This window comes from Pelobates fuscus, chromosome 12, assembly GCF_036172605.1.
Source record: "Pelobates fuscus isolate aPelFus1 chromosome 12, aPelFus1.pri, whole genome shotgun sequence".
Taxonomy (NCBI): Eukaryota; Metazoa; Chordata; class Amphibia; order Anura; family Pelobatidae; genus Pelobates; species Pelobates fuscus.
In genome coordinates this window covers 136,763,966-136,776,666 of record NC_086328.1, presented here as the reverse complement: position 1 = coordinate 136,776,666, position 12,701 = coordinate 136,763,966, and the positions used below count along the sequence as shown (strand labels likewise).

Sequence of the window (12,701 nt, the reverse complement as noted above, 5' to 3'; positions counted from 1 at the left end):
ACTCGGTGGATTACGGCAAAAAGAATTATAGGGATAAGTAATGTAAATAAGACATGCAACTAAATTCTATTTAAACCCATGGCCGGATTAGAATGGTGAGAGGAGGGGGCTGGTAAAGTATTTAGAACAAATGGAATGCAGAACGAAGGAAACCGTTATATGCATGTATTTATATTAATTTTTAACCCCCTACATACCGACTGGGGAAATGCTCAAGACGTCAGCACTTAAAAGTGTTAATATTACTATTGGTTTATGGAATCTGAAAACAGGTTCTGACCATTTTCGGAAGAATTCAATTACAAAAAAAATAGCTGCAGGTTCTTATGAAAAAATTATAAAAAAAAAAAAAAAAAAAGGAGTGAAGACCTTGTTACCTTATGTGCCCATTATACACTGTTTTGTTACTGAGGGGCCAGGGCCATCTTTCCCCTTGGGAAAGCTGGGCAGTTGCTTGGGGGCCCCACCGCGCTGCCCAGCGTGCCCAGCCCAGCAGGGGAGATCCTTTGTTTTCTGGCCGCAGACCCTTTTGGGCCGGTGAGGAGATCAGAGATCTTCGTTAGTGGGAGAGAGGGTGGGAGGACCCGGAGGCAGGGGGAGGGACCTGTGTAGCAGATCGCTCCACCCGTGAGCAGACTGTGTGAACTGTTGCCCTGCGTTACCATAGAAATGCTCCACACAGCATTCTGTGCGCGGGAGGACAGGAGAGCCTGCAGCCAGGCTACATAGAACTTACCACCCCCAGACCACCAGGGCTGGCAGTGTCCCCCCACCTTCACCAAAGGTAGGAAAAAGGTTGGGGGGGATGAAGACTTTATTAATGTATATTATAATAAAAAATAAAAATTTGCTACTTGCACCCCTCAAACTCTGCAACACCCCCTCCCCCCCCCACACAGCACCTTTCAAACACATAGCCCCCCAAATACACAACACCCCCACACACAGCACTCCTCACACACACACACAGACCACACGCACAACACACACACTCACACACACACAGAGCACCCCCCACAGCACCTCTCAAACACACAACACCCCCCCACACAGCACTCCTCACACACACAGCACTTCTCAGACACACGCAGACACACATACACTGCACACCTCAATGCTGTATGTGTGTGTGTGTATTCAGCAGTCTGTGTGTATTCAGAGGACTGTGTGTGTGTGTGTTTGTGTGTGTGTATTTAGCGGACTGTATGTATTCAGCAGTCTGTCTGTGTGTACTCAATAGTGTGTGTGTATTCAACAGTCTGTGTGCGCGTGTATTCAGCAGTCGGTGTGTGTGTGTGTATCCAGCAGTCTGTGTGTGCGTGTATTTAGCAGTCGGTGTGTGCGTGTATTCAGCAGTCTGTGTGTGTGTGTGTGTTCAGCAGTCTGTGTGTATTCAGAGGACTGTGTGTGTGTGTTTTTGTGTGTGTATTCAGCTGACTGTGTGTATGTATTCAGCAGTCTGTCTGTGTGTACTTAATAGTGTGTGTGTATTCAGCAGTCTGTGTGCGTGTATTCAGCAGTCAATGTGTGTGTATTCAGCAGTCTGTGTGCGCGTTTATTTAGCAGTCAGTGTGTGCGTGTATTCAGCAGTCTGTGTGTGTGTGTATTTAGCAGTCGGTGTGTGTGTGTATTCAGCAGTCTGTGTGTGTGTGTGTGTATTTAGCAGTCGGTGTGTGTATTCAGCAGTCTGTGTGTGTGTGTGTATTCAGCAGTCTGTGTGTGCGTGTATTTAGCAGTCGGTGTGTGTGTGTATTCAGCAGTCTGTGTGTGCGTGTATTTAGCAGTCGGTGTGTGTGTGTATTCAGCAGTCTGTGTGTGTGTATTTAGCAGTCGGTGTGTATGTGTATTCAGCAGTCTGTGTGTGCGTGTATTCAGCAGTTGGTGTGTATGTGTTGTATGAGTGTATTGAATTTGTTGGAGGTACTAATAAATATAAGCTTAATTTTAACTATAAATTTACATTTTTATTCCTGTGATTTGTGTGCACTGCTTTGCTTGGGGGCCCCAAATGCTGTTAAGATGGCACTGTGAGGGGTTACTGATAGGCTGTGGGTGTTCATTAACCATTCAGGTAAGCTGGTGCCAAGGACCTCCTCACACCATAACAACTTAATTGCGATGAAGTTGTAAGGTTGCCCGGAGTCTACCTTCAAACATTTCAGGGTTTATGCATCAAACACTGACATTGAATAATAATTGTAAACGGTAGGCTAAAATAGCCGAGCTGTGATAATAATCACTTTATGCTTGGATTCTGTTTCCATTTTAATACGATTCACTGTTGAGCGAATAAACCCCTTAATTTAAAGGGAAGCAGAGGGTTGGTACAGACGAAGCTTGTGATGACGACGTTACGTGTTGCAGACAGTACTGTCACCTCACAGACGCTGCGTGTTCTAAGTTATACCACACCATTGGATTGTCAGCACCTGCAGCCCCCTATAACTGGGCTGCCCTAACAGGAGCATGTGCCTGTATTCACTTTCAGATCTATCTCTTGCCTGTGCATTCTGGCTCCCGTAACCACAGAAATCTTTCAGTATTATCATTTCTTTTTTGGATAGAATGAGATTTGATCTAAAATAAACCAGCATTCCCAGAGAGATTGCTCCCATTTTTGTTAAATGGAGGAAATGATTCACTGCGTTTGGAAGTGGAGGTTGCCAAGTCCCAGGCATGTTCCTATATAAGGAGTCCGGGGTGCGAGGGAGGGGGAGAGGGCTTGTGACGTTCCTCCTGTCAGGATCAGAGGTTTCTGGTCCTTTGGGAAGCACTGTCTGATCTGCACAGCTCCGGGCAGGGGGTCTCACTCCTCCCCCAGGGAGTTCCCAGATTACAGGCGGAAGCAGAAGGATCCTGTCTCCAGCAAGGAGGTATTAGACAAGGGGTCATCTCTCCCATCACTGGACCCATTCCATCAATCACTCTATCACCACCAAGCACTCTGTCTCTATATCTTCCACCTGTATCCCAGTATCACCCACTCACTATACCTGTATCTATGTCAGTATCATCCACTCATTATACCTGTATGTCAGTATCTGTGCCACTCACTATACCTGTATGCCAGTATCACCCACTCATTATACCTGTATGCTAGTATCACCCACTCACTATACCTGTATGCCAGTATCACCAACTCATTATACCTGTATGTCAGTACCTGTGCCACTCACTATACCTGTATGCCAGTATTACCCACTCATTATACCTGTATGTCAGTATCTGTGCCACTCACTATACCTGTATGCCAGTATCACCAACTCATTATACCTGTATGCCAGTATCACCCACTCATTATACCTGTATGTCAGTATCTGTGCCACTCACTATACCTGTATGCCAGTATCACACACTCATTATACCTGTATGCCAGTATCACCCACTCATTATACCTGTATGTCAGTATCTGTGCCACTCATTATACCTGTAAGCCAGTATCACCCACTCATTATACCTGTATGCCAGTATCACCCACTCATTAAACCTGTATGTCAGTATTACCCACTCACTATATCTATATGTCAGTATCTGTGCCACTCACTATACCTGTATGTCAGTATTACCCACTCACTATACCTGTATGTCAGTATATGTGCCACTCACTATACCTGTATGCCAGTATCACCCACTCATTATACCTGTATGTCAGTATCTGTGCCACTCACTATACCTGTATGCCAGTATCACCCACTCATTATACCTGTATGTCAGTATCTGTGCCACTCACTATACCTGTATGCCAGTATCACCCACTCATTATACCTGTATGTCAGTATCTGTGCCACTCACAATACCTGTATGCCAGTATCACCCACTCATTATACCTGTATGTCAATATCTGTGCCACTCACTATACCTGTATTCAAGTATCACCCACTAACTATACCTGTATGCCAGTATTACCCACTAACTATACCTGTATGCCAGTACCACCCACTCATTATACCTGTATGTCAATATCTGTGCCACTCACTATACCTGTATCCCAGTATCACCCACTCACTATACCTGTATGTCAGTATCTGTGTATGTCAATATCTGTGCCACTCACTATACCTGTATCCCAGTATCACCCACTCACTATACCTGTATACCAGTATCACCCAGTACCACCCACTCACTATACCTGTATACCAGTATGAAACAGTCTGCTATTATCACTTACTTTACCTGTATAATAATATCACTCATTACTTTACCTGTATAATAACATCACCCAGTCTGCTGTCATCACTTACTTTACCTGTATAATAACATCACCCAGTCTGCTATTATCACTTTCTTTGCCTGTATAATAATATCACCCAGTCTGCTATTATCACTTACTTTACCTGTATAATAACATCACCCAGTCTGCTGTTATCACTTACTTTACCTGTATAATAATATCACCCAGTCTGCTGTTATCACTTACTTTACCTGTATAATAATATCACCCAGTCTGCTATTATCACTTACTTTACCTGTATAATAACATCACCCAGTCTGCTGTTATCACTTACTTTACCTGTATAATAACATCACCCAGTCTGCTGTTATCACTAACTTTACCTGTATAATAATATCACCCAGTCTGCTGTTATCACTTACTTTACCTGTATAATAATATCACCCAGTCTGCTGTTATCACTTACTTTACCTGTATAATAACATCACCCAGTCTGCTGTTATCACTTACTTTACCTGTATAATAATATCGCCCAGTCTGCTATTATCACTTACTTTACCTGTATAATAATATCACCCAGTCTGCTGTTATCACTTACTTTACCTGTATAATAACATCACCCAGTCTGCTGTTATCACTTACTTTACCTGTATAATAATATCACCCAGTCTGCTGTTATCACTTACTTTACCTGTATAATAACATAACCCAGTCTGCTGTTATCACTTACTTTACCTGTATAATAACATCACCCAGTCTGCTGTTATCACTTACTTTACCTGTATAATAACATCACCCAGTCTGCTGTTATCACTTACTTTACCTGTATAATAACATCACCCAGTCTGCTGTTATCACTTACTTTACCTGTATAATAATATCACCCAGTCTGCTGTTATCACTTACTTTACCTGTATAATATCATCACCCAGTCTGCTGTTATCACTTACTTTACCTGTATAATAATATCACCCAGTCTGCTATTATCACTTACTTTACCTGTATAATACATCACCCAGTCTGCTCTTATCACTTACTTTACCTGTATAATAACATCACCCAGTCTGCTATTATCACTTACTTTACCTGTATAATAATATCACCCAGTCTGCTATTATCACTTACTTTACCTGTATAATAACATCACCCAGTCTGCTATTATCACTTACTTTACCTGTATAATAACATCACCCAGTCTGCTGTTATCACTTACTTTACCTGTATAATAATATCACCCAGTCTGCTGTTATCACTTACTTTACCTGTATAATAATATCACCCAGTCTGCTGCTATCACTTACTTTACCTGTATAATAATATCACCCAGTCTGCTATTATCACTTACTTTACCTGTATAATAATATCACCCAGTCTGCTGTTATCACTTACTTTACCTGTATAATAACATCACCCAGTCTGCTGTTATCACTTACTTTACCTGTATAATAACATCACCCAGTCTGCTGTTATCACTTACTTTACCTGTATAATAACATCACCCAGTCTGCTGTTATCACTTACTTTACCTGTATAATAACATCACCCAGTCTGCTGTTATCACTTACTTTACCTGTATAATAATATCACCCAGTTTGCTGTTATCACTTACTTTACCTGTATAATAACATCACCCAGTCTGCTGTTATCACTTACTTTACCTGTATAATAACATCACCCAGTCTGCTATTATCACTTACTTTACCTGTATAATAATATCACCCAGTCTGCTGTTATCACTTACTTTACCTGTATAATAATATCACCCAGTCTGCTGTTATCACTTACTTTACCTGTATAATAATATCACCCAGTCTGCTGTTATCACTTACTTTACCTGTATGATAACATCACCCAGTCTGCTGTTATCACTTATGTTACCTGTATAATAATATCACCCAGTCTGCTGTTATCACTTACTTTACCTGTATAATAATATCACCCAGTCTGCTGTTATCACTTACTTTACCTGTATAATAACATCACCCAGTCTGCTGTTATCACTTACTTTACCTGTATAATAACATCACCCAGTCTGCTGTTATCACTTACTTTACCTGTATAATAACATCACCCAGTCTGCTGTTATCACTTACTTTACCTGTATAATAACATCACCCAGTCTGCTGTTATCACTTACTTTACCTGTATAATAACATCACCCAGTCTGCTATTATCACTTACTTTACCTGTATAATAACATCACCCAGTCTGCTATTATCACTTACTTTACCTGTATAATAACATCACCCAGTCTGCTGTTATCACTTACATTACCTGTATAATAACATCACCCAGTCTGCTGTTATCACTTACTTTACCTGTATAATAATATCACCCAGTCTGCTGTTATCACTTACTTTACCTGTATAATAATATCACCCAGTCTGCTGTTATCACTTACTTTACCTGTATAATAACATCACCCAGTCTGCTGTTATCACTTACTTTACCTGTATAATAACATCACCCAGTCTGCTGTTATCACTTACTTTACCTGTATAATAACATCACCCAGTCTGCTGTTATCACTTACTTTACCTGTATAATAACATCACCCAGTCTGCTATTATCACTTACTTTACCTGTATAATAATATCACCCAGTCTGCTGTTATCACTTACTTTACCTGTATAATAACATCACCCAGTCTGCTGTTATCACTTACTTTACCTGTATAATAACATCACCCAGTCTGCTGTTATCACTTACTTTACCTGTATAATAACATCACCCAGTCTGCTGTTATCACTTACTTTACCTGTATAATAACATCACCCAGTCTGCTATTATCACTTACTTTACCTGTATAATAATATCACCCAGTCTGCTATTATCACTTACTTTACCTGTATAATAATATCACCCAGTCTGCTGTTATCACTTACTTTACCTGTATAATAACATCACCCAGTCTGCTATTATCACTTACTTTACCTGTATAATAATATCACCCAGTCTGCTGTTATCACTTACTTTACCTGTATAATAACATCACCCAGTCTGCTGTTATCACTTACTTTACCTGTATAATAACATCACCCAGTCTGCTATTATCACTTACTTTACCTGTATAATAATATCACCCAGTCTGCTGCTATCTTTTACTTTACCTGTATAATAATATCACCCAGTCTGCTGTTATCACTTACTTTACCTGTATAATAACATCACCCAGTGTGCTGCTATCACTTACTTTACCTGTATAATAATATCACCCAGTCTGCTGTTATCACTTACTTTACCTGTATAATAACATCACCCAGTCTGCTGTTATCACTTACTTTACCTGTATAACATCACCCAGTCTGCTGTTATCACTTACTTTACCTGTATAATAACATCACCCAGTCTGCTGTTATCACTAACTTTACCTGTATAATAATATCACCCAGTCTGCTGCTATCACTTACTTTACCTGTATAATAATATCACCCAGTCTGCTGTTATCACTTACTTTACCTGTATAATAATATCACCCAGTCTGCTGTTATCACTTACTTTACCTGTATAATAATATCACCCAGTCTGCTGTTATCACTTACTTTACCTGTATAATAATATCACCCAGTCTGCTGTTATCACTTACTTTACCTGTATAATAACATCACCCAGTCTGCTGTTATCACTTACTTTACCTGTATAATAACATCACCCAGTCTGCTATTATCACTTACTTTACCTGTATAATAACATCACCCAGTCTGCTGTTATCACTTACTTTACCTGTATAATAACATCACCCAGTCTGCTGTTATCACTTACTTTACCTGTATAATAACATCGCCCAGTCTGCTGTTATCACTTACTTTACCTGTATAATAACATCACCCAGTCTGCTATTATCACTTACTTTACCTGTATAATAATATCACCCAGTCTGCTATTATCACTTACTTTACCTGTATAATAATATCACACAGTCTGCTGTTATCACTTACTTTACCTGTATAATATCATCACCCAGTCTGCTGTTATCACTTACTTTACCTGTATAATAATATCACCCAGTCTGCTGTTATCACTTACTTTACCTGTATAATAACATCACCCAGTCTGCTGTCATCACTTACTTTACCTGTATAATAACATCACCCAGTCTGCTATTATCACTTACTTTACCTGTATAATAATATCACCCAGTCTGCTATTATCACTTACTTTACCTGTATAATAACATCACCCAGTCTGCTATTATCACTTACTTTACCTGTATAATAATATCACCCAGTCTGCTATTATCACTTACTTTACCTGTATAATAACATCACCCAGTCTGCTGTTATCACTTACTTTACCTGTATAATAACATCACCCAGTCTGCTGTTATCACTTACTTTACCTGTATAATAATATCACCCAGTCTGCTATTATCACTTACTTTACCTGTATAATAACATCACCCAGTCTGCTGTTATCACTTACTTTACCTGTATAATAACATCACCCAGTCTGCTATTATCACTTACTTTACCTGTATAACATCACCCACCATTCTACCATTATCCAGATATCATTGATATTCTGCTAGTATCGGTAGATCACTGATATTCTACCTCTATCCATAGATCACTGATGTTCTACTATTATCCATATATATATGATATTCTACCACTATCTGTATATCACTGACATTCTACCACTATCTGGATATCATTGGTATTCTAACATTATCCATATATTATTGATCTTCTATCATAATCCATATATCACCGATATTCTACCACTATCCGTATATCATTGATATTCTACCACTATCCGTATATCATTGATATTCTACCACTATCCGTATATCATTGATATTCTACCACTATCCGTATATCACTGATATTCTACCACTATCGATATATCATTGATATTCTACCACTATCCGTATATCACTGATATTCTATCACTATCGATATATCATTGATATTCTACCACTATCCGTATATCATTGATATTCTACCACTATCCGTATATCACTGATATTCTACCACTATCGATATATCATTGATATTCTACCACTATCCATATATTATTGATATTCTACCACTATCCGTATATCATTGATATTCTACCACTATCCATATATCATTGATATTCTACCACTATCCGTATATCACTGATATTCTACCACTATCCATATATCATTGATATTCTACCACTATCCGTATACCATTGATATTCTACCACTATCCGTATATCATTGATATTCTACCACTATCCGTATATCACTGATATTCTACCACTATCCGTATATCATTGATATTCTACCACTATCCATATATCATTGATATTCTACCACTATCCGTATATCACTGATATTCTACCACTATCCGTATATCATTGATATTCTACCACTATCCATATATCACTGATATTCTACCACTATCCGTATATCATTGATATTCTACCACTATCCGTATATCACTGATATTCTACCACTATCCATATATCACTAATATTCTACCACTATCGATATATCATTGATATTCTACCACTATCCATATATGACTAATATTCTACCACTATCGATATATCATTGATATTCTACCACTATCCGTATATCATTGATATTCTACCACTATCCGTATATCACTGGTATTCTACCACTATCCGTATATCACTGATATTCTACCACTATCCGTATATCACTGATATTCTACCACTATCCATATATCACTAATATTCTACCACTATCGATATATCATTGATATTCTACCACTATCCGTATATCACTGATATTCTACCACTATCGATATACCATTGATATTCTACCACTATCCGTATATCACTGATATTCTACCACTATCCGTAAATCACTAATATTCTACTACTACCCATATATCACTGATATTCTACCACTATCCGCAAATCACTAATATTCTACCACTATCCATATATCATTGATATTCTACCACTATCCGTATATCACTAATATTCTACCACTATCCATATATCATTGATATTCTACCACTATCCGTATATCATTGATATTCTACCACTATCCGTATATCATTGATATTCTACCACTATCCGTATATCATTGATATTCTACCACTATCCGTATATCACTAATATTCTACCACTATCCGTATATCATTGATATTCTACCACTATCCGTATATCACTAATATTCTACCACTATCCATATATCATTGATATTCTAACACTATCTGTATATAACAATGATATGCTACCACTATCCATATATCCATACATAACTGATAATCTGCCATTTCATTTATACAGATTAATTTCTGAACACATTTTTTGTAGTTGGAAGAGATATTGCTGTGAGTTTTATTACTGTGAAGCTCTGTCAGACACTCAACATGGCAAACATTTAGAGCAAGGGAGACATTAATAATGAAAAGAGGGACAGAGGGATTTGAAACCAAAATTGAATTACAAAAAATTGGAAGCGTGAGGTGTATGCTGTCCCATTGCCTCCCTGTGAGCTTTCAATCTAGAGTACATAGAGTACGTTTTCACTATACCTTCTTTATTCCACCTTCCATAATTAACCCGCAATGCTCACAATATATATGATCGGGCAAGAGAAGGCACTGACTCATCATGGAACCCAATCCATTCAGTGTTATGGTTCTATTGTGGCCAGAGAGTGCGAAAAAATGGAGTACGTGACTCAACCCCCAGAGGAGCAGTCTAGTGATTTGTGCTCTATAAAGTGATCTTATAACTAAATAAATGACTTAATTGCTCCTCTCCCAGCAAGATTCAGTCATTATTGTAAGGTAGAGAATTACCAGATTCCCTGTAACTGGATGGTGATATATTGGTACATTCTGATACTGGGGAAATCTCACTATTGCTACATTGTTATCGTAATGATTCGTCTAGCAGATGGAATCTCAACTATTACAAATTATACTACACTTACAGTATTTCTGTCTATTTATCTATTTTTTATTTTTTATTGAGGGCAAAATACACAGATATAGAGTGCAAATGTTCATTAACAATGCCATGCAATATAACAGTGAAACCAGGATGTGAACACAATGCACATCTGCATTATGATGTCATCAGAATGCGTTCATGACAAAGCAAGGTGACATCATTTAGAAAAGGACTGTTTCTAAGTGCCAACTTATTCTCTTTGAATACATACTTTTAGTGAATCGCTCTGTTTGTTCATTGTAAATCATTACTTTTATGTTGATGAACACATTCCTGGTATCTGGTGTGTCCCATGATCAGTGTACTAAATACATTTAAGCAGGTCAAGGTCCAGCTGACATGACATGACAGCACATGCCCATTCTTTAAAGGACATCCTTAAATTATCCTCTGAGGATATAATGGAGATTGTTGAAGACTCGCCAGTCTGCAGCAGCCTTTATTAAGACTGTTTAATACTCTCCAGTTCACATATTTGCTGCACAAGATGTATGGAAGGGGTCCATGAAGTCCACCCTATAAAATTGCGTAACCAATTCCTTTAAAATGTCCAATTTTTCAAAATGAGGCAACTTTGATAGATTACAGAGGGCCGTCTTTAAACATGTTTTGCTCAACTCATTGAAAGCTCATCTGTGGGGAACTGGGGGCACACCCTGAGCCTGCATTTCTCAGGAATGATGCTGCAGCAGAGACCACAATGTATACAAAATACAGATTAAGGAACAGTGCACACATATAACTACAGTTTTCAATTTTATAAGGCTACTTTAAATCACCTATCTCAGCAAACAAACATGGATATTCATTTAAATCACATTGTGTTAAACCCATCACTAGGTCACAGTACCCCAATATCGCTGAGTCCTACACTATTACCAACATGGGAGACAAGAGCAGCATGTACCAACAGTTAAGATTTCATCTTTTGTAATAATGTAGCAATAGTGGGATTTCCCCAGAATGAGAATGAACAGCAGCATTGTATCACCTTCCAGTTATGGAAAGCCCATTGAATCTCTGCCTTGAAGTAATGACTAGACTTGGACATTTCGTATTGGAAGAAGCGAGATTCATACAAAATTTGGCCGAATCAGTAGTTCATTCAAATAAAGAATAATCAAACTGCTAAATGACCGTATCAAACAAATCCTGAATTGCATAAAAAGTAATTCTTCCATGCAATTCAGCCATTCACAGATTCAAAACAGTCACGAATGTGAATGGAATTTAATTTACAACCGAATGAATATCATTCGGTTTTGAATATACGGTCAGTTGCCAAGTTTAGTATATTTAAATATGGCAATGCCACGTAAGGGTGTCGAATCAGGGAGCTATCTACTCAACAGCTGAAAGATCAAAGTTAAGAAAAGGTTGAGAACGTGTGATTTGATTTGCCTGAATTAAAAAAAAAAAATAACCACATTTATAAGATGAAATTCAGACAAACCAAAACTCAGTGGACCACATTCAGTTTGTTTGATTTTTTTTTCTTTTAATTCTGACTAATTGATTTTGATGAATCAAGTTTTTCACCCGTCAACAAGTGTAATACTGACTGAATCCTACTAGGAGCATTTATTTTATTTATATTGTTATAATATAAATAAACACTAGACTCTAG

At 38.1% G+C, this 12,701-nt stretch overlaps 1 long non-coding RNA gene across 1 annotated transcript in view; it reads right to left on the bottom strand.

Annotated features, from left to right (window-relative positions):
* LOC134578327 (uncharacterized) overlaps positions 1–12,701 on the bottom strand; it is a 90,170-nt gene that overhangs the window by 41,947 nt on the left and 35,522 nt on the right. The window lies entirely within an intron of this gene.